This window comes from Peromyscus leucopus, chromosome 6 (genome assembly GCF_004664715.2).
Source record: "Peromyscus leucopus breed LL Stock chromosome 6, UCI_PerLeu_2.1, whole genome shotgun sequence".
NCBI lineage: Eukaryota > Metazoa > Chordata > Mammalia > Rodentia > Cricetidae > Peromyscus > Peromyscus leucopus.
The window spans coordinates 53,807,621-53,828,511 of record NC_051068.1 but is presented as its reverse complement, the minus strand read 5'-3'; the positions used below and the strand labels follow the sequence as shown (position 1 = coordinate 53,828,511).

The 20,891-nt window shown below is 36.4% G+C and overlaps 1 protein-coding gene across 4 annotated transcripts in view; it reads right to left on the bottom strand.

Annotated features, from left to right (window-relative positions):
* Positions 1-20,891, bottom strand: part of Fstl5 (follistatin like 5) — a 567,974-nt gene that overhangs the window by 200,338 nt on the left and 346,745 nt on the right. The gene's annotated exons all lie outside the window — the stretch shown is intronic.

Genomic DNA, 20,891 nt, shown 5'->3' with positions numbered 1-20,891 from the left:
CTGTGTCATCCTTATTGAATTAAAAATGATGTTGTTTATTGTCTGATGGATTTATACTGTAGGTGAGGTGAGATCATTGTTGGCCAGCTTCAGAGAGCAGTTGCAGAGCTATATGGGCAAAATGCATCATTAAGCTGGGAAATATAAATTGGCTCTAAGAAAAATGGATTTATTTGGGAAGTTGTAAGAGGAGAGGAAAAATAAAAACATACTCCAGATTTGTCCAACCACAGAGCAATGAAGTGGCATTACATCTGCCCTCCCTGAGTGAGTGTTGGTACAGTACCATCATTTTCAGGTCATTGAATTTTACACTTAAACATTTTTTTAAACCTAGTGCTTATAAGTCTGCCAACGATTATGCAGAGTCATGAGCACATTGTTGAAAAAATGAATGTGGATTTTCTCTTGTCAGTCAATCCTTACCAGCTGAGAATTAGCATCCAGCCCCTGATGCATCACCATTAAGATGTCTGAAACAGTGTCTCCCATTTCTGCATCCATGTAGATCTGCCTTGTGGTTCCTGCCTATTGTTTAGATCCTTATTCTGACACACTCTGTTTAAATATTACATTTTAACCTGCTGAACTGTTCTACCTATAACCTTGAAGTACCTGCCTCTGGGGCATGGCCTCAGGGCTACCCTTATGACCTGAGACACACATACATTGTCTCTTCTCTCATTCCTGGGCTTGGATGGTGTGGACTGATTCAGGCAGCAGAAAAGCCTGGATCTGTATCTCAACATTCCAGGACCCTGCAATGATTCTCCTATTCTGTCTAGTGAATTTTCTTTCCTTTTTTTTTTTTTTTTTTTTTTGTTTCTTTGTTTTTCGAGACAGGGTTTCTCTGTGTAGCTTTGCGCTTTTCCTGGAACTTGTTTTGTAGACCAGGCTGGCCTTGAACTCACAGAGATCCACCTGCCTCTGCCTCCCGAGTGCTGGGATTAAAGGCATGCGCCACTGCCCGGCTGAATTTTCTTTCCTAATAAATTCTTTTTACCCTTTAAGCAGGCTCCCAGGGATTTCTTGTTATACATATGTGTGTATATATACATTTATATACACACTTATACATATATATGTGTATATATACATATATATATATAAATATATACACACACACACTTAAATGCATTTATCCATGTGGTAAAATTCACATATACAATAAATAGGCACAACTAATTGTTATGTTGATTAGGAATAGAAATAGTTTGAAATTTTCAGAGAATTCTTTTTATAGTTTAAAAAAATTAAAAACATAGAACATTATAAACATAATACATATAGATATCATAAAAACTATTAATAATTCTCTTTTTGTGTTCCTGAAAGATAGCATCTGAGCTTTTCTTTAAATAACAAAAAAGATAATAGAACCTCTAATCTTAATAGCATAATATTATTGTGGTCTATTTCAATACTTAGAATATAATTGCCACTAGGTTATCATGAAAACCTCCTCATCAACTCTTTCACCTGGAATTGGTATGCCACTTGAAGTTGTTGTGCTTTTTATAGTGATATATTACATTTTAATTTGATAACATGATCATCTTATAATAAACATTGACAATGTGTTAGCCATCAAAAATATATTTTAAAGGGAACTTATAATTTGGAAAAAAATACTATTCAGGCAATAATAAAATATAAAGAAAAATTTCTCTACAACTATATTTTAATTTGTTTTAGAAACTTTTTAATTATTAACTGTAGATATTTTGAAAAAATATTTAGAATTTTGTATATCCCTCGCTACATTATAGAAAATTTTATCTACATAAACAATCATTTTTATTGAAACTGATGCAACTCAGATCAACAGGGTCTTCCCCAGACAAACTGAACAGATGGCCTTCTTTCTAGGAGGCCCATCCTGTCCATATTTAGTATTTTAAATATGATTTATTTTCCAATATTAAAAGTGAGGCATCTTTATTCTTAACTCATAATAAGAACACTTTATGGTGAATGATGTGCTTATACAAACATGCAAAATGTATTATTATCATACCCTATTATAGTGTGTATGGATGAAGCTATCATTCAATTTAAAACTTCAAAATTTATCAGAATAAGGGGTGTTTCTTCATTGTGTGTGTGTGTGTGTGTGTGCACCTATATTGTAGTGCTTGTGATTGTAAGCTTATAAACAAAGATTCAAAGAGAAGCATAATTGTGGTGGTATTGTGTTCCCCAAAATATTGTGCAGCCTAATAAATTTATCTGGGGTCAGAGAACAGACAGACACTAGATAGAGGCTAGAAAATGGTGGCATTCATGCCTTTAATCCTAGCATTCCAAAGACAGAAATCCCTCTGGATCTCTGTGAGTTCAAGGCCACATTGGAAACAGCCAGGCATGGTGACACACGCCTTTAATCCCAGGGAGTGATGGTAGAAGGCAGAAAGATATATAAGGCATGAGGACCAGGAACTAGAAGCTTCAGGCTTTTGAGCAGCAGTTCAGCTGAGAGCCATTGGGATGAGGACACAGAAGCTTCCAGTCTGAGGAAACAAGACCAGCTGAAAAGTTGGCCAGGTGAGATTAGCTGTGGCTTATTCTGGTTCTCTGATTTTCCCGTGTTCACCCCAATACCTGCCTGGGCTTGATTTTATTAATAAGACCTTCTAAGATTCCTGCTACACATAATCTTTTATCTGCATTTTCTTGAATACTTACGAATGATAGCATTTTGTTGTTGTTGTTTTTTAGCATTCTATCTAGAGTCATCTTTTGCTATTTATATGCAGAATACTGCTTGCAGTCATAACAGCAGCCATCTTAGTTCTCTTCCCTGTACCTTTACGCTAGTGATAAAACATTTCAATGGAATGAGCTTTAAGAAAAAGCATATGTAACATGATGCCAAGTATCCTGTGGGCCTGTTATGGTGATGCGCTTTTGTGAAGCCCATGGTTGGACAGCTGAGGTAGGAGGACAAGTTTAATTACCTCTTGAGCTACATAGTAAGACTGTTTAAAACAACAACAATAATGATAACAACCCTCCCAAATCAAAACAAACAAACAAACAAAAACCACATAGTATTCTTGTTAAAGGGAAACCTACATGGAGTACACATAGGAATGTTTTGAAATACTTCTGCATTTTACTGACTCATGAGTGTCTCATCTCCCTGGCAGTTTTGTTTTTTTTTTTTTCCTCATATATAAGGAAAAAAGTCAGAATTCTTATATTTTGAATACAAGACACTTCCACTGTAGATCTTTTTGTTTTCTGTCTGATAATTTAGCTAAACAAAATCATGTAAATTAATTGCTTATTGTGGGTTACTATGTACTTTTTCTTATCTTCATGACTAGAATTAGGGGAATTATAAGAATGCATTTTCAGGGCTGAGGCGATACTTGCCACAAAATCAAGAAAATTAGTTGAAACATCAGCACCCCAAAGAAAAGCTAGACATGGTGACCTGTGCTTGTAACACCAGAGCTAAGAATGGAGGGGGGGGGTCTTGTTGTTGGCTAGTGAGCCTAGGCTAATCAACCAGCTCCATATTCCAGTGAGACTGAAATAAGATGGATGGCTCATGCGGTGTAACACTTGAGTTTGTCCTCTATGCACGTTATGTGCACACATGCATGAATGTATGCAGGCACACATGTACACACACACACACACACACACACACACACACACACACACACATGTACACACTTTCTCAAGGGAAAGCTCTTTTATTGAAAATGGGCACTTTTCTTATACAATATATACTGATTATAATATACCCTGATTATGGTTTCCCCTCCTTCTACTCCTCCCAGTTTCTTCCCACCTCCCCTCCCATCTGTATGCACTCCTTTCTGTTTCTCATTACAAAAAAGCAAAACAAACAAACAAACAAACAAAAAACCCAGATTTCTAAAGAATGACAACAAAATATGGCAAAATAAATTATAACAAGATAAAATCAAAACCATCAGATTGATGATGGACAAGACACCAGAACAGAACAGAAGGAAAAGAGCACCCAGAGAAGGTACAAGAAGCAGAGACCCACTTGTTCACACATTCACAAGTCATATAAAAATACTAAACAGCTCTAGCTCGACCATCCCGTTGTAGTTGTGGGTTTTAGTCTGGTTATGCTTTGCTTTATATGTAGTATCCACTTATGAGTGAGTACATATCATGTTTGTCTTTCTGAGTCTGGGTTACCTCACTAAGGATGATATTATCTAGCTCTTATCCATTTGCCTGCAAATTTCATGAGGTCATTGTTTTTCACTGCTGAGTAATACTTCATTGTGTATATGTACCACATTTTCGTTATTCATTCTTTGGTTGATGGTCATCTAGGTCATTTCCAGGTTCTGGCTATTATGAATAATGCTGCTACGAACATAGTTGAGCAAGTGTCCTTATGGAATGACTAAGCATTCCTTGGGTATATTCACAAAAATGGTATCATTGGGGCTTGAGATGGAGTGGGAGAGCAATGAAAGAGATACCTTGATAGAGGGAGACATCATGGGGATAGGGAGAAACCTGGTGCTAGGGAAGTTTCCAGGAATTCACAAGGATGACCCCAGCTTAGACTACTAGCAATAGTGGAGAGGGTACCTGAGCTGGCTTACCGTGGTAATCAGATCACTGAATACCCTAACTGTCATCATAGAGCTTTCATCCAGTAACTGATGGAAGCAAATATAGTGATCCACAGCCAAGCAGCCAAGCACCAGACCAAGCTCCAGGAGTCCAGTGGAAGAGAGGGAAGAGGGATTCTATCAGCAAAGCACAATAGATCATGATGGGAAACCAAGCAACTCATGAACTTTAGACCAGCAGCTGTGGAGCCTCCATGGGACTGGACTAGGCCCTCTGCATAAGCAAGACAGTTGCGTGGTTTGGTCTGTTTAAGGGGCCTTGGCAATGGGATCAGTATCTATCCCTGGTACTTTAGCTGGCTCTTGGGGCCCGTTATTCTGGTGGAACACCTTGCACAGCCTTGATGCAGAGGGAAAGGATTGGACCTGTCTCATCTGATTGTACCAGGCTTTGCTGACTCACCATGGGAGGCCTTATCTTTTTGGAAGAGGGAATTGTGGGTGAGTTGTGGGAGGAAGGCTGGGAGAGGGAGTGGGAATATGGAAGAGAGGGGGATCTGTGGTTGGTATGTAAAATTAATAAAAAAAAAATTCTTAATAAAGAAAAAGTACTAAACTGAAATTATAAAATACATGTAGAGGACCTTGTTCAGACCCATGTAGGCCCTGTGTTTGCTGCTTCAGTCTCTGATAAATACATTTTCAAAAAAACAAAACAAAATCAAATAAAGGGTAGGAAACTTCCTCCAAAAGCAAAAGTTCAAAAGACAAATCTGGTCTAATGTCACTGATATCTAAAATATTTGTGGAATATTCATTTAATAATGACTGCATGATACATAAAAATGGGAATATTTGTATAAATATGTGACTACAGTAAGAATATAAATTAAGAATTTGGGAATCATGGTGTATCTAAAATGAGAATGATGATATTAAGCTAGACATTTACTTTTAAATCAGGAGAACTGAGCATCTTTACCAAGACTATATTATATTAACTATGTATCTTTTGTCCAGTAGCTAAGTATAGATTCTGCTGCATTCTAACTTACTGACAGTAGTCTCACAATGTTAGTACCCTGGGTTGCATATAATTCCTACTATGACAATGAAGCATAAAAGAAATTAAATCAGTGACATATCAAATAACATATACTTCTCCCTTCTTTACTCTAGTAAAAGACAACTAATTAAAAGTAAATCCTAGTAGCATAATGAGTAAGAAACATATCAAAAAAGATAATTAAGTATCCTAGATGGAGTAAATTGATTCTTCTCATAATGAGAGGTCTATGATGACTCAATATCCTGATTTTAAATAACTGTGAAATCTAAATTATATTTTTGTCAAGGAATGAAGAAATAACAAAGTAAATGCTAGTCTGGCTTAGATAGGCCAAGTTATATACTAATTAATTGTAGTAAAGTATATAAAATTGTAGACTAAATGTATATAAAATATTCTATATATATGTTGCCTTGTAAAACAAAAAAGTAATGAATCAAAAGAGTAAGCAGAAACTAATTTTTCTTTGTCAAAAACAGACTAGATCATGTGGCTTTATGTATCCACATCAATGGCACAAATATACATGCTAGAAGGGTATATATGATCCCCTGGGGCTAAGTTACTGGGCATTATCATCCACTTGATGCTCAGAACCAAACCAGTCATCTGCAAGAGCAAAAGAGAGATCTTAACCTTCCAGCCAGTATGGTTGCACAAAGATAGTTCAGTCTGAAAGACCTTTTTATCCTGTGTCCCAGGAGGGAGTGTTGTCACTTACAAGAAATATTGCATCTGGAGCCATACTTTTACTTCATTGATCTTCATAGCAAAATCCCATTTTAACATTTTTATACACATTGAAATTGAGAAGAAAATAAATACTTTTTCCAGAGAGACGTGAGGAACAAAGTGAGGGAGGAAAGAAGTGACAAAGAAGGAAGAAAAAGAAAGGAAAGAAGGAAGAAGAAAGGAAGGAAAAGAGAAAGAGAAGGGGGAGGAAAAGGAGGAGAGAGGGAGGGAAAGAGGAAGGGAGAAAGGAGAGAGGAAGAAATGGAAGGTGGGCATGATTGAGAGGGCTGGGGAAGGAGAGAGGGAAGGAGGAAGGGGCAAAGGAGAGAGGGAGGAATAGAAGAGGAGACAGAAGGGCTGAGGGAGCTGCAGAGGGAATGGCCAGCCAGAGATCGAAGCCAGCAGAGCAGTCCGCCATTGGCCCTGAAGCTGTTCCTCCAGTAGATCATAAATGACTACAGCTGGAAGCTCAAACTTGCAAAACGGAAGTGAAAAAAAAAAAAAAAAAAAGAGGCCACAGATTTAAGAGGGAGCTTGGGATAGTGCTGGACATTTAACAAAGAGGTAGAAATGTTAGGAATACACTACATAAATGTAAAATAAAAGAAAAATTTAATTTAATAAAAGACCCTGAGAGGAATTACAACCAAACTTCAATCTTCGAGTGTTATGCTTTTGAGCACTTTTGTAATCTTGGTTAAGGAAAAGACTTCTTAAGTCAACCACAGAAGTCGAACTTTTATCTTAATCATTAAATTATTTAAAGACACTATTAAGCGACCAAATCCACGAGTCACAGAGCAGGAAATGTACTGCTCAAAAATCTAACAAAATCACATGTGCAAAATGAATAAAGACCTGCAGATGATTGCAAGCTGTTAAATAATCAATAGGACTAACAAAAGATTTGAGCAAATGTTCATGGATCACTGTAAGCTATGTGGCTAACAATACTCTGAATAAAGGTAGTGCTCAGCAGTCCATGAAATCAGGGAAAGAACTCTCATTCTAGAGCCTACAGGACTCTCTGTAGCTAAAATTAACAATAACAATGGTTGAGAGTGTTTGGGTATATGCAAACTTTAAATTCCTTAAACATGAGTGTAATTTATATATACACTTTCTTTCTCCACTTGGAGATGAAGTCAAGGCAAACCTGCCTGTATAGACATGTTTCTCCAAACAAGCTAACACCCTGTCTTACAGATGCATTGAGCTGTGAAACTGAGCAGCACGTTTTTTTGTGGGGGGGGTTTGTTGTTGTTGTTTTTTTCTTTTTCTTTTCTTTTTTTTTTTTTTTTTTTGGGTTTTTCGAGACAGGGTTTCTCGGTGTAGCTTTGTGCCTTTCCTGGATCTCACTCTGTAGACCAGGCTGGCCTTGAACTCACAGAGATCCGCCTGCCTCTGCTTCCCAAGTGCTGGGATTAAAGACTTAAAGGCATGCACCACCACTGCCCGGCTCTGAGCAGCAAGTTTTAGGCCTTAGGATGGCTTGGCATAAACACAATGCATACACACTTATATATTAAAGTCCACATACACAAAGTACATTATGAAAAATGTAAATCCCACTGACAATGAAGAAATGGAGAAGAGCACGGAAAATATTATGAACTAGGCAACATGGCCTTGCTGCTACCTCAGTTGTATTTCTAATGAATTCAGGGGCTTTCAACAGATTACTGTCTGTTTCTATAAGTCCTCCATTTTTAAAATAAACATGATATCTAAACTTTTAAAGTTAATGTTAACATTAAATATGATATGGAATGCTTATTAAGGTAATTTTTGGACCTGGTATCAAATGAATTTTAAACAGACTGAAGCTGCCATTACTAATAAAAAGCAGTTGATACATATCTGAGTTGAGATGGGCACTAATTCATCATGTTTAGGAGTATACTTTATTTTACATGCAAAAGTCACATAATTTAATATACTTTAATAAATCACAAGTACAGCACTCAGCCTCATGACCATAGGCTTCAGATGCTACACTTTAATGCTAATTTTGAACTAGGTGCTTTTGGGATTATTCTGAAGTGTACATACTTTTGCAAAACATCATTCAATATTATGATGATCCCTATTCTACATTGAAAAATAATAGAACACTGAAACAGCCAAGCATCTTTTCCCCATATGATTTATTTCAAAATCACATACTGAAGAAATTTGATAATACAGTCTAAGTTTGTGGACTAAAAATACCTATAATTTTCTATATACAAGGTGACTTGAATCTGACATGGACCAGTAGGCTTGTGTGAACATGAGCTGTTGGCACTGTTTGAAGAACTTTGGGAGTCTCTAAGACTGGTGTCTGTCTGGTATAACAAGCCACTATCTGGTCACTAGGGGAAGGTCTTCCAAAGCTGTGTTGATCAAGCATCTCTTTCTCTTTGTCAGTCAACAGGATGTGATGATCCACCTGGCACTCTGATAGATACAGACCCTTCTCCCACCGGTATTTTTCTGGTACAATGACTTCATGTCTCAAAGGTTTGAGCTAAAGTGGACCCTTCCTTCCTCTTGCTTCTGTCAGGTATTTGGTCAGGACAGTGAGAATGGTGATGCAATAGGTTTTACAGTTTTTGTTGTGATCACTTTTAAACGGAATTCATATGCATCCCAGAGTCCTATGTACCCAGCAATATAATGGAATTCATGTGAGCAGATCATAAATGGAAGTTGTGCTGTTTCGTAATGGGAAAAATCTAGTTATCCATTTGGGAATTCTTTTCTGTCTGGGGAAAGAAAATAGTTATTCATACACATTTCTAATCAACATAGTGCCCCCATGCTGTGTTAGGAGCTGTTACAGGCATGAGGGAAGAATTTGATCCTGTGTGTGTGTGTTCATTTTTGGAATTTGTCTAAGGCAATCCCAGAATCTTGTTTGGAAAAAAATTAAATGATACATTATTTTTAATTCAATTTTTCCTTCCTTCCTTCCTTCCTTCCTCCCTCCCTCCCTCCCTCCCTCCCTCCCTTCCTTCCTTCCTTCCTTCCTTCCTTCCTTCCTTCCTTCATTTTTACTTACAGACAAGCAGAAAGGTTTCTTTCATGTGATAAGATAAAATTTTGTTATATCAGGCTACATAATGCCTTTTATATTATTGTCTAATTAACAGAATTCTGCTAAGAGACTGCTATCTGCCTCATGGCTCACCTCACTACTGAGAAACTGCAAATGAGATCAGAGCATTGGCTTCCATAGGAAGCCTTACAGAGCGTGTCTCTTTAAAAGTTTATAGCAAATAGATATGAAGGTCCTGGGAACCAAGAGCAGCCTTCTCATTTCTGGCCACTTTTCACAGGAACCAAGGATGGGCCTCAGCTATGCAAATGACGAAATAAATTTAACACTTCAACCAGAATTAATTAGGCTATTGAGAGTTGACAGAGCTAATCAAAACACCAAGTTTATGCTGGAGCATCACATCCTTTACTGACAGTGGGAAAGCATCATGATTAGTCACAAGCTTTGGAGGTGACTCTGGGAATCTCTCTTGCAATACACAAGTCAAAAGCTTCAAAGAATTGATAAATAGAAACAAACAGTAAAGGGAGGGGACTATTCCCAGGCAGTAAAGTTGATCTGCTCTTTCAACACTAGGATTTCACTATCTCAGATCTTTCTTTTTCACTTTCAAGGGTTTTATGAAAGGGTGTATGTGTGACAAATCTTCATTCTTTGAGAACTTTTTTTTCCTATGCACATCCCTGTATCTGTAAAACTATTACATTAATTCAGGTACACTACAGAACTGAAAGGTTTTTTTGTTTTTGTTTTTTGGGTTTTTTGTTAGTTTGTTTGTTTACTTGTTTTTCAGAGGCTTCTTCATTTCATCAAATATTCCTACTATGTTTGGCAAACCAGGCCGAAAGACAGAATCCATCTACCAAGCCTCTTTGTAGGGATGGAGCACAGCCCTACAATCCTCCTAGGATTTCCTTGTTAACTGTGGCTGCTTTGAGCTGTGCAGGCAATATATAAATATATGCAAAGCCTTAAGTATGTACTCCCTGAGCAGATGCAGCCTGTTTAGTGAACATTTCCTATTCATCTGTACTTATTTAAATAGGATCCATTTGACTCTGCCCATTCTCTATGACTGAAACAGGAAACATAACTACCTAGAAAGTACAAAAAGATTATTCATATGTATGTGAGGGTGATTTCACAAACCACCTTTTCCAGCCACTGGGCAGCAGCAGCATGGGATGGACAGCTGCTTCTTCTCCCACCCACCACTCAACAATTAAGAAGGGAGTGTTTGTCACTTTGCCATGCTTGCCCAGCATTCACCAGCTCCATCTTTTCTATGTCTGATGTACCAAACAATGATCCTTTCTTCTCTCTTCTTGATACCCAGTCAAAATACTACTTTTCAGGAAACGGAAAAAAAAGTTAATTATTCCATGCAAATCATCATTCATACTACTAATCTGAGAATGGGAACATGGTTGGTTCTGCTTAAGAGTATTCAAATGTTAATAGGGCTTATTTTAATTTAAATGCACCCTTAACCACCAAAGTGTTAATAGAATACCTCTAAAGGGAAAATCTTCTCACTTTATGTGGCAACTTGGTAGATCTCAGAAGGACCAAGATCTAACTAAGATGTCCTTGATAAACTCCAGGCCTGCAGTCAGATTTATTTCTAATTCTAGGTCTCTAGTAGCCTAGGATATTTTTACTTTAGAAAACATGCAACTGTAGATCTTTGTGACGACCTTGAGATAGAAGGGTCTTATCCCTTGACAGTTTTTATTATTGTTAATTGATATAAATCAATTGAACAATTTGAAGCTATTGCATTCATTCCAGGGTCTCATACACACCCAACAAGTACTGTACCATCAATCAACATCACTGGCTATGGACAGTTTTCTAATCCTGGCCTATCTTTCTTTAAAGGTCCTGTGGCATTCTGTGAAATTCAATCACTGAGGGCAATGGAGCCTGCACTTCCGTCACCATGGGAAGACAGGAGTCCCTCTAATGATTAGCAATCACAAGTGGCCCACCAAGTTAACCTGTCCCACCTCACCCACAGTGTCCCCCAGCATTTGCACACTTGCCAACCACAGTAGTGAGTAAGCCCAGTCCGCAGCCCCAATGCAGTCATCTCACCACAGTGACCTGAGCTTTAGTTCATCTGCTGGGACGAGTCTGTGACAGTTAGCATCTGGGTTTGACTTTTGCAAACTGGCCAATTTTTTGCTGTTTCTTCACTCATTCTCACTTATACTTCAGAAGGAGTTTAAAAAGAAATTAATGAGAAACTAGGAACATTCATCCATGGCCCACTACACTAGAAAGACACGGGATACAGAGAAATACAAATGTAGTTATTTTTACCTTCACAGGCTGGAAATAATTGCCACAAAACAAGCTTAGTTGCCATGTCATCAGTTTATGTCCATTTCTGCCTATGTACACATAGTTGTGGAGGAACAGTTCTTCGTACACATAGGTATAAAGGCCAGTAGTATTTATAGACACTCATTTCAGAAGTAGATATGACTTTAAATACATCTATTTGGATGTTACACAACATTTTAGTAAAAGTCTAGAAAAAATAACCAATGAATACTTAATTTAACCTTGTAAATATAAACATGCTATAAAAAATCAGGTATGGAGTCAGAGGGATGGCTCCGTGGGTAAAGACTCTTTGCAACTCAAGCCAGGCAACCTGGGTCGGATCCTAGGAACTGGACTTCGGGCCTCTGTACACATGCAATGCAATATGTGTCTCCAGCACATGCATCATGTATACGTATGCACAAGTACGCCAAAAATAAATGTTTTTAAAAATGCACACGTAGCTGTATTTCATGAAGCAGTAGTTTCCCTTTAGAAACTTCATAAATCTAAACCAGCATCTTATTTTTGAATTCGTGTCATGAAAATGTCAAGTCATATTCGCTAAAACCAAATTAACTAGTAGTTCCAGTAACTATTATTTGACTCATTCTGAAAATAATAATCTAATAAATGGAGGGCACAACATGTCTCCAATGTTTCATTATTATCAATTTAGTAAAATCTAACTCATATATGACCCATTCACTTGTGTTAAATAGCTACCAGGAACATAGCAAAATCCTTAGCTAACCCTTCTGGCCCTCAAAAACAGGAAGCTTTATGAGTAACACAGCTGCATAGAAATATTTTGTATTATCCATTTTCTTTTTTATCAGAATTTCCACTTTTAGAAACAGGGATTAACTGCATTATCACTGAAGCATGAAATTGGATGTATTAATTCCCTGAGAAGTAAAAATATTAACATTCTAATGAGACGATAACTTGTAACTTTTTGTTATACAATCAGATTCTGGTTCCTTGCTTAAAAATGTAAATGAGCTCTAAAGAAACATATTTCAAAACGCAAACCTTAAATCGGCCTCTAAGTTATGCTAATGAGATGCCATCTGATAGAAAATCTTTAAAAGTTATTACGAGATATGTATAATAATGATAAATGTGAATATACTTGGTCAAAGTAACCCTTTAAATGAATGCACTAGGTTTAAGTTGCATGGATATACTATGGCTTATAAGGTACATCTTTGCCACGAGGCACATTATCTGAATCAATAGTGGGGTATGATATAATTGCAGGCAGTAAATCTCCTTAAGTAAGAAAAAAACTGCCTTTTTGCATGATTCTGAATTTTAATTCTGAAAGGCTAATTATATGCTTTTGTTTTTCTTTTTTTTGTTGTTGTTTTTTGTTTTTATGCTTTTTTGTTTATCAAGACAGGTTTGCTCTGTGAAACATCCTTGGCTGTCCTGGAACTCACTCTGTAGATCAGGCTGGCCTTGAATTCACAGAGATCCACCTGCCTCTGCTTCCTGAGTGCTGGGACTGGAGGTATTCCCTACCACCACCCGGCTTGTTTTCTTTGTCTAGAATTTGAAGCTGTATTAAAAATGTTTGTTGGAATATGTTAATAATGAAAGCCTCAGTAGCAATCCATTAGTGGAGCTTTTAATATAATTGAGTTAACAAACATCATCGTTCTAACTAGTCCCAACTTTATGGCATGACATGTTTGTTGTTTAAAATAGACAGAATTGTCTACTTCAGAAAGTAAAAGAACATATCACATTTAAAAGATTGCATACTCTGAGAACATAGGAAAACACTTGCTTTCCTTAGAACAGATCTGTGTTGTTATAAAATATGTATAGATTTTGTCATTTTTGTTACAGGTACTAATTTTAATATTAAATAATTAAAATACTTTTTAGCAAAACAAGTCAAGATAGAACTATTGTAAATTATATTGTAATTGGTTGGTTAGTTGGTCAAAATATTAATAATTTCATCCTAAATCAATCTAATGCCTAAATAAATAATTATATATAACTATTGAAAATTACTTCTGAATTGAAAATCTACCTCATCAAAGAGGATTTATATAAAACCAACATATACTTTTTGATAAGAAAATTACAGAAGGTCTTTGAAACTATAGAAGATATTTCCTTAAGACATGTAAAATCAATTATAAACTTTATTTAGTGAGTAAGTAAGTAATTATTTAGTAAGTAAGGAAGGTATGGCATATTGGGGGATTGCTCAGAAGGGATTAAAGATCCAAAAAGAGAGAAAGAGAGACAGACAGACAGAAAGACACAAGAAAAGGGACGCACAGAAAGAGGAGAGCCACAGAAAGGGAAATGCAATTAAATTGTTAAAATATTGCATCTCAGGAATAAATAGAAGATAGAATCAATTATCAATTAAGATTAGGTTGCTTTATTGAAAAACAGTCTTTTACTGACATACTGACTATGTGCTTATTATCTGTCATACATTAAATTAAAAAAATTATCACCGGCTCTACTGATGAACCTACTAATGCTATGGGAAAATAATAGAGTAGAAACACAGGTTCAAGGTTTTCAGCAAGTGAAGTACTGAACCCTGGTTCCTGTTGACTCATGGGAGATTTATGTATTCAGTTTGTATAATAAGCAAAGACAGTTGCTATTTAAAAATTTTTAAGAAACAACAGGTTTAATTAAATATTCTCTCAAGTAATTTTCAAGTGTTCACTGAATTTTTTTTCAGTGAACTTTTGTACTTTTCTGCAATGTCATCACAAAGATAAATGTATTAATTGATTTGTGTTCCTAGTTTTATTTTTGTTGCTGGGAGGTAATGGGCTGACCAAAAAGATTCAGGGAGGGAAAAAAATTCCATTGCAGATTAGATGTTAGAGTCATCATTTTGGCAGAGCAGGAATATGAAGCAGGTACCATAGCAGGCTTGAGTGTCTCAACGATTAAGAGTACTCACTTTTGGGAGGAGGTGGGATCTGTGGGTGATATGTAGAGTGAGTAGAAAATTTCTTAATAAAGAAAAATGGGGAAAAAAGTAGTACTAACTTTTGCAAGAGTACCTGAGAATGGTTCCCAGCACCCTCATAATGGCTCACACTCACATGGATCACCATTTCAAGGGAATCTGTAGCCTTCCGACATCATGGACACCAAATATGTTTGTGGTACCCATACATATATGTAGACCAAGTTCTCATACACATAACATGAGTAAATCTGACTTTTTGAACCAGTGGATGTGAAGAGTGGAGGCTTTAACATTTTTATTTTATTTTATTTTATTTTATGTGTTTACTTATTTTTTATATTTATTTTATTTTCTATTACTTCATTATAAAACTAGAATGTACTATAGATCATCATTTTCTAGGTATTATAAACTATACTAAACTTTATTAGAAATCACAATTAATTTTTAAGTATTTTCCTTTTCCTATATCCTACAATGAGAAATTAAGGGAGGGATTTTAGTAAGTTACATAGTTTCAAACATACTTCCAAATTTTCCATGGGAGGAACATCTAAAAAGACATTCTGTCAAATAAGACACTTACACATATTTAACTGAAATTTTTGGAAGACACGAACAATGACATTACGACAGACTGAAAATGTAAAATATTAAAAGGCCAAAAAACCAGAAAAACAAATAAACAAAACCCCCAGCATTTCTGGGTTCCCTTGACTGCTTGTAAGTCTCTATCTGGCACTAACAAAAAGGAAAACAGCACATTAAGGAAGCACAGTAATGTGTGCTTCCACGTAACAACTATGGGAAGAAGCAGGGTAAGAGCCTGACTGAACTACAGCCTCAGCCAAAATTCCATTATATGAACCTGACTATGAAAATCAATTAATGATGTGGCTAAACCAAAGCCTGGGTTCAAATGAAAATAAAAATGGCCATTTTTGTGCCTACAGCCATATGTTGACGTGTGCGTTTGAACTGGAATTACCATTATATCCTAGAAATTATCCCACTCAAAAGGTTTTAATTCTAGAGTTTATAATAAATACTGAAGGTCCCGTAGCTCCTTTTGTTTTATTTCATTGTTTCCATGATGAAAGCAAAAATCAATAACCATAGAACCACATCACTGAATGTGAGAAATAGAAAATTTGATTAAGAGACGAAGTGGTGAACTTCAGAGCTCGCTGTAGATTTCCTTCCAGCTTATTCCTAGGACCGGATGGTTATTAATGAGTTCTAAACATGTGAAGCTCTGTGAACAGGCATACACTAAACACATTTCACAAGCAGTGTGACACTGGTACTGACCAGTGAGTATAGGTGGTCACCAGCATCCACCCACAGCAGATCTGCTCAGGCCAGATTCTGAAAAAGGTAGAAGTTTGCTTATATGTGGAATCTCTTCATGATCTTGACTACCATGCTCTAAGGACTATGTTAAATATAAATATTTTCCAAGGATAATAAAGATAACATAATAAAGTACATGCTTGGGATCTTATGTTTGTCTTGTATTATTTTGTCTTAACTAAAAGGTCAAAGTTAATAAATTTTAAGATGCATAGATGTGTTGCAAATTTGGTTCACTAAATAATAGTAATCTTATTTTAAACATTCTAATATGATTGTATCTACATTAATTTTGGACTTGGGATTACTTGGCTTTCTCCAGGATGAGAAACAGTAGTATAAAATATTTCCCCTTGCACATATTTGCTTTCTGATAAGATGGCATACTCTGGATAAAATTATTCTAATGTTTGGGATAAAAGAGAAAACAGGAGAATGCTCAGATGACAAAGTTGTTTTTCACATGACTTCAGAGTATTGTGAATGAGTCTGCAAGAACTGAACAAGCCTAAGCCAGACAAAACCTTCGCTTAGATAGGAAAGTCCATCTTTATCTGAGAAGCTATTGGTGATTGTTGAGTTAGACAAAAAAAAAAAAAAAAAAAAAAAAAAAAAAAAAAAGAAGAAGAAGAAGAAGAAAGAAAAACTTGTCAGAGACTATGTATTTAGCTATTCTATATTTATATATATATATATATAATTTTATGACACCTTTTAAATTTTGTTAGATGTATATGAATATGTGTTAGATGTATATATGTGTGTGTGTATGTGTATGTAGGTGTATACGTGTGTCCTGTGTGTGCACACATATGCATTTATTCGTGAATATAGTAAAATGAAATATATGAAATATTAAATGACATATATTTATCTAAACACATAGGTCCTTGTTCTCTAACATGATGTTTTATAACACCTACTCCACAAATATGCTTCACTTTTTGCTGCAATATTGCAATTCTTCCACAGTTTTTCTAATTATGATTAAACACATTTAGTATGCTCTAATACCCCCTGTTCTTTATTTCTGAAACAATTCCTATTAAATATTTTATATATGAAATGGAAATACAATAAAATATTATTTTAATATTTACATTAATTTGAATTAGACATTTGTACAAAAGAGTGAGCAAAAAGGTTTTAGTCTCTCAGATTCTGAGTATAAAGTGAAGGCAGTGTCAACACATATATAAGATCTTTTCCTCCCTCCCTCCCTCCTTCCTTCCTTCTACATTCCTCCTTCCCTCCCTCCCATTCTTTCTGTCTGTCTCTCTGTCACACATGCATACACACAGAGAAACAGATTTATAGTAATAAAATAACAATATTTTATTTGATAAAATACACTATATTAACTGAGTCCTTTATTCCACGTGTTTTAATTAACTTTGTTGCTTTGAGTACGTTTGTGATTCTCATGAATTTATTTTTAATTGACAAAATTAGTGTATCAGATTTTTAACTCTATTTCCATAATTAACTTTAAGACTTAGTTGTTAATGCAGTTGGGGGCCCCTCAGCCTTTGGTTCATAGATCCTGTGCTTCCATTCGTTTGGCTATTTGTCCCTGTGCTTTATCCAACCCTGGCTTCAACAATTCTCGCTCATATAAACCCTCTTCTTTCTCACTAATTAGACTCCCAGTGCTCCACCAGGGGCCCAGCCATGGATGTCTGCATCCAGATTCCTCAGACCTTCCTTGGATGGGGTTTATGGCACAACTAACAGGGTGTCTGGCCATCCCATCACCGGAGTAGGTCAGTTCCTGCCGTCTCTCGTCCATTGCCAGCAGTCTTTTCTGGCAGTATCTTTGTGGATCTCCGTGGGCCTCCCTAGCTCTCTGCTTCCTCCCCTTCTCATGTGGTCTTCATTTACCATGGTCTCCTATTCGTTGTTCTCCCTCTCTTTTCTTGATCCAGCTAGGATCTCCCACTCTCTTTCCCTCCCGTGTGTTAGTGCCGGGTCCTGGGCTTGTTGCATGAGTTGACTGTTTGAATCGTGGGACATATGCAGGGACACTTGGCTCGGTCTGGGAGGGGGGACTGGTCCTGGCTGGACTGAGTCTACCAGGTCGATCCCGGTCCTCGGGGGAGACCTTGATCTGGAGGAGGTGGGAATGGGGGGTGGGATGGGGGAAGGGGGAAGGGGGGCGAGAGTGGGAGAACAGGGGAATCTGTGGCTATTATGTTGAACTAAATGATGTTGTAAAATAAAAAAATAAAAATAAAAATAAAAATCATTCAGCAAAGTTAAAAAAAAAAAAAAGACTTAGTTGTTAAATATGAGAAACACTGTATTCACTCTGGTTTAGCTCAGACTTCAATCTCATGTCTCTTGGGCTATTATTCTGCTCTAGGACTTTCAGATTTCCTCATTCTGCTGCCAAATGCACAAAGTTATGCTGTGAGCAAGCCAGAGAGGAGGTCAAATGGCCCACTGTAGGATGCAGACATGATGTTCCTCTGCCTAGACACGAGGGAAGCACATCATCTCTAACTTTAGAAATATGCTTTTACAGGTACTATTACATAGAATATGTACTTGCAATCTAAGGAAAATTAATACAAGGTAATTATTCGTCTTCTCAGTACAGACCTTACCATCTTCCATACTATTTTCTAGTGTTTATGCTGGACTCAGAAATATTTCTTTACTCCCCTGTCTGAAAACAACAGCCTTTGAATCATAATCATTTTTAGGCTGTGTAGATTAGCAGTTGCATTATTTACAAATAAGAATTGACTAAGCTCTACATCACACTTACATTAATAGTCCTTTTGTGGGCAGTTAATTTCAAAATAGGCAAATAAAGTTATGAGCCATTCATTCCAAGAAGTACTTGGGATATTTTAGGGGGGTAGAATTTATACTACTACACACATCTATGGATACTCTATTCATATGATAGAGTAAATTACTATTTTATAAGTCAGTATAATAGGCAAAAAGTGGAATTACTTTTAGCAGAAATGAAATTGTTTGCCTGAGAAAATTCTTGTTACTTTTCTGTATTAAAAATACTGAATTTGCCTTTCCACATGTAAAAGTTTCTTCACAAAATAAAGTCTGTAGAGAAAACTGTTCTTTATAACAAGGTGACTTTTGCAAAGTTCCATAGATTGTGCTCTGAATTTCTAGTATGCATTTCAGAGCAGGCAAAAGTCCCATGTAAACATGAAAAACTTGAAATGAACCTAGTTTGAGTTGTGATATCCTGTGGTTTAAAATATGCATTTGAGTTAGTCAGCATTACAAAAACTATACAAATATATCATTGTCACAACAGTCATATACTGAATTAATTTACTTATCTATTTTGCAGTTTTATATGGCAAGAAATGCTGGAATAATACATAGACATCCTGAAAGTATAATAAAAAAGCATTATTTTATGGAACTTTTTAGATAACAGAATGACAATTTACATATCATACAGTTTACTATTTTAAAATGTACAATTCATTGCATTATGTGCATTCACATATTATACAAACCCATCTATCTACAGTTCAAACCTTATTCTTCCTTAGGAGGACATTGTCTATTAAACACTCAGCCCTGATTTTACCTCTCAAGCCCCTAGGGAACAATCATCAATTTTCTTAATCTGTACAAGAACCTGATCGAAATAGTGCACATTCAGTAAATAAACTTGTTGTCATTATTTTCCGGATCACAATACTATAAGATTTTGAATTTACTATGTAGCTGAGATTGGCCTTAAACTCCTCCCTCATCATCCTACCTCCACTTCCATAGTGTTAGGATCCCAAGCATGCATGCCTGGCCCCAGGCATCTCATTATCCCAATGCTACTCTCTCTTGGATTAGGATTTGCCAGCCTTTTGGGTTACTTAAAAAAAAAAAAAAAAAAAACAATTTGCCACTAATGTTGTTTTGCTGTGAAGACACATGACCAAGGCAACTCGTAAAAAAGAAAGCATTTAATTGAGGGCTTGCTTATAATTTCAAAGGCTTACATTCATATATGGATAGTTGGATAATACTCATATTTACATTCTGAAGTTGCCTTGTATACTTGATTGTAGGTGAACATTTTGAGTATTTTTACATTTTTTTTACTGCTATGAATTTTAATGAACAAGTTTTTTTTTTTTTTTTTTTTTAGTATTTGTCCATAGTTCCTGAGGAATATAAAAAGAGTGAAATTGCTGGATATATGGTAATGGTTGAAGGTCTTGAGGAACCACCAAACATTCTTTACTGTATAACCTATTTCACTTTACCACCAGCAAAGTACTGGAGTCTCTGTTTCACTGCAGGTTTGCCAAATTATTTTCTATTTTTGATTACAGCAATTACAGCAGGTGCACAGTGGTCTAGAATATGGATTGTGAATTGAACCTCTTCACAAAATGAATGATGCTTAACTAATTTTCAGGTGCTCATCAAACTTGCTGTGGAACCTGCCTGGGACCAGATAAGGCCCTGTGCATACAGAAGACAGTTATATAGCTTGGTCTGTTTGAGGGAACTATGGAAGTGTGATCAGAATCTATCCCTAGTGCATGAGTTGGCTTTCTAGATTCCATTGCCTATGGTCAGATGCCTTGCTTACCCTTGATGCAGTGGGGAGGGGTTTGATCCTGCCTCAATTGAATGTACCAGGTTTTGCTGACTCCACATGGGAGACCTTACCCTCTTGGATGAGGTGATAGGGGGTAGTTAAGGAGGGAAGGCTGGGTGGAGTAGTAGGAGGAATGAAAGGGGTTTCTGGGGTTTGTTTGCCATAGATCCCCCACCAACCATGGTCACTGTCACTGAAACAGATGGTTCTGAAAACACACGTCAGCTCAGTAG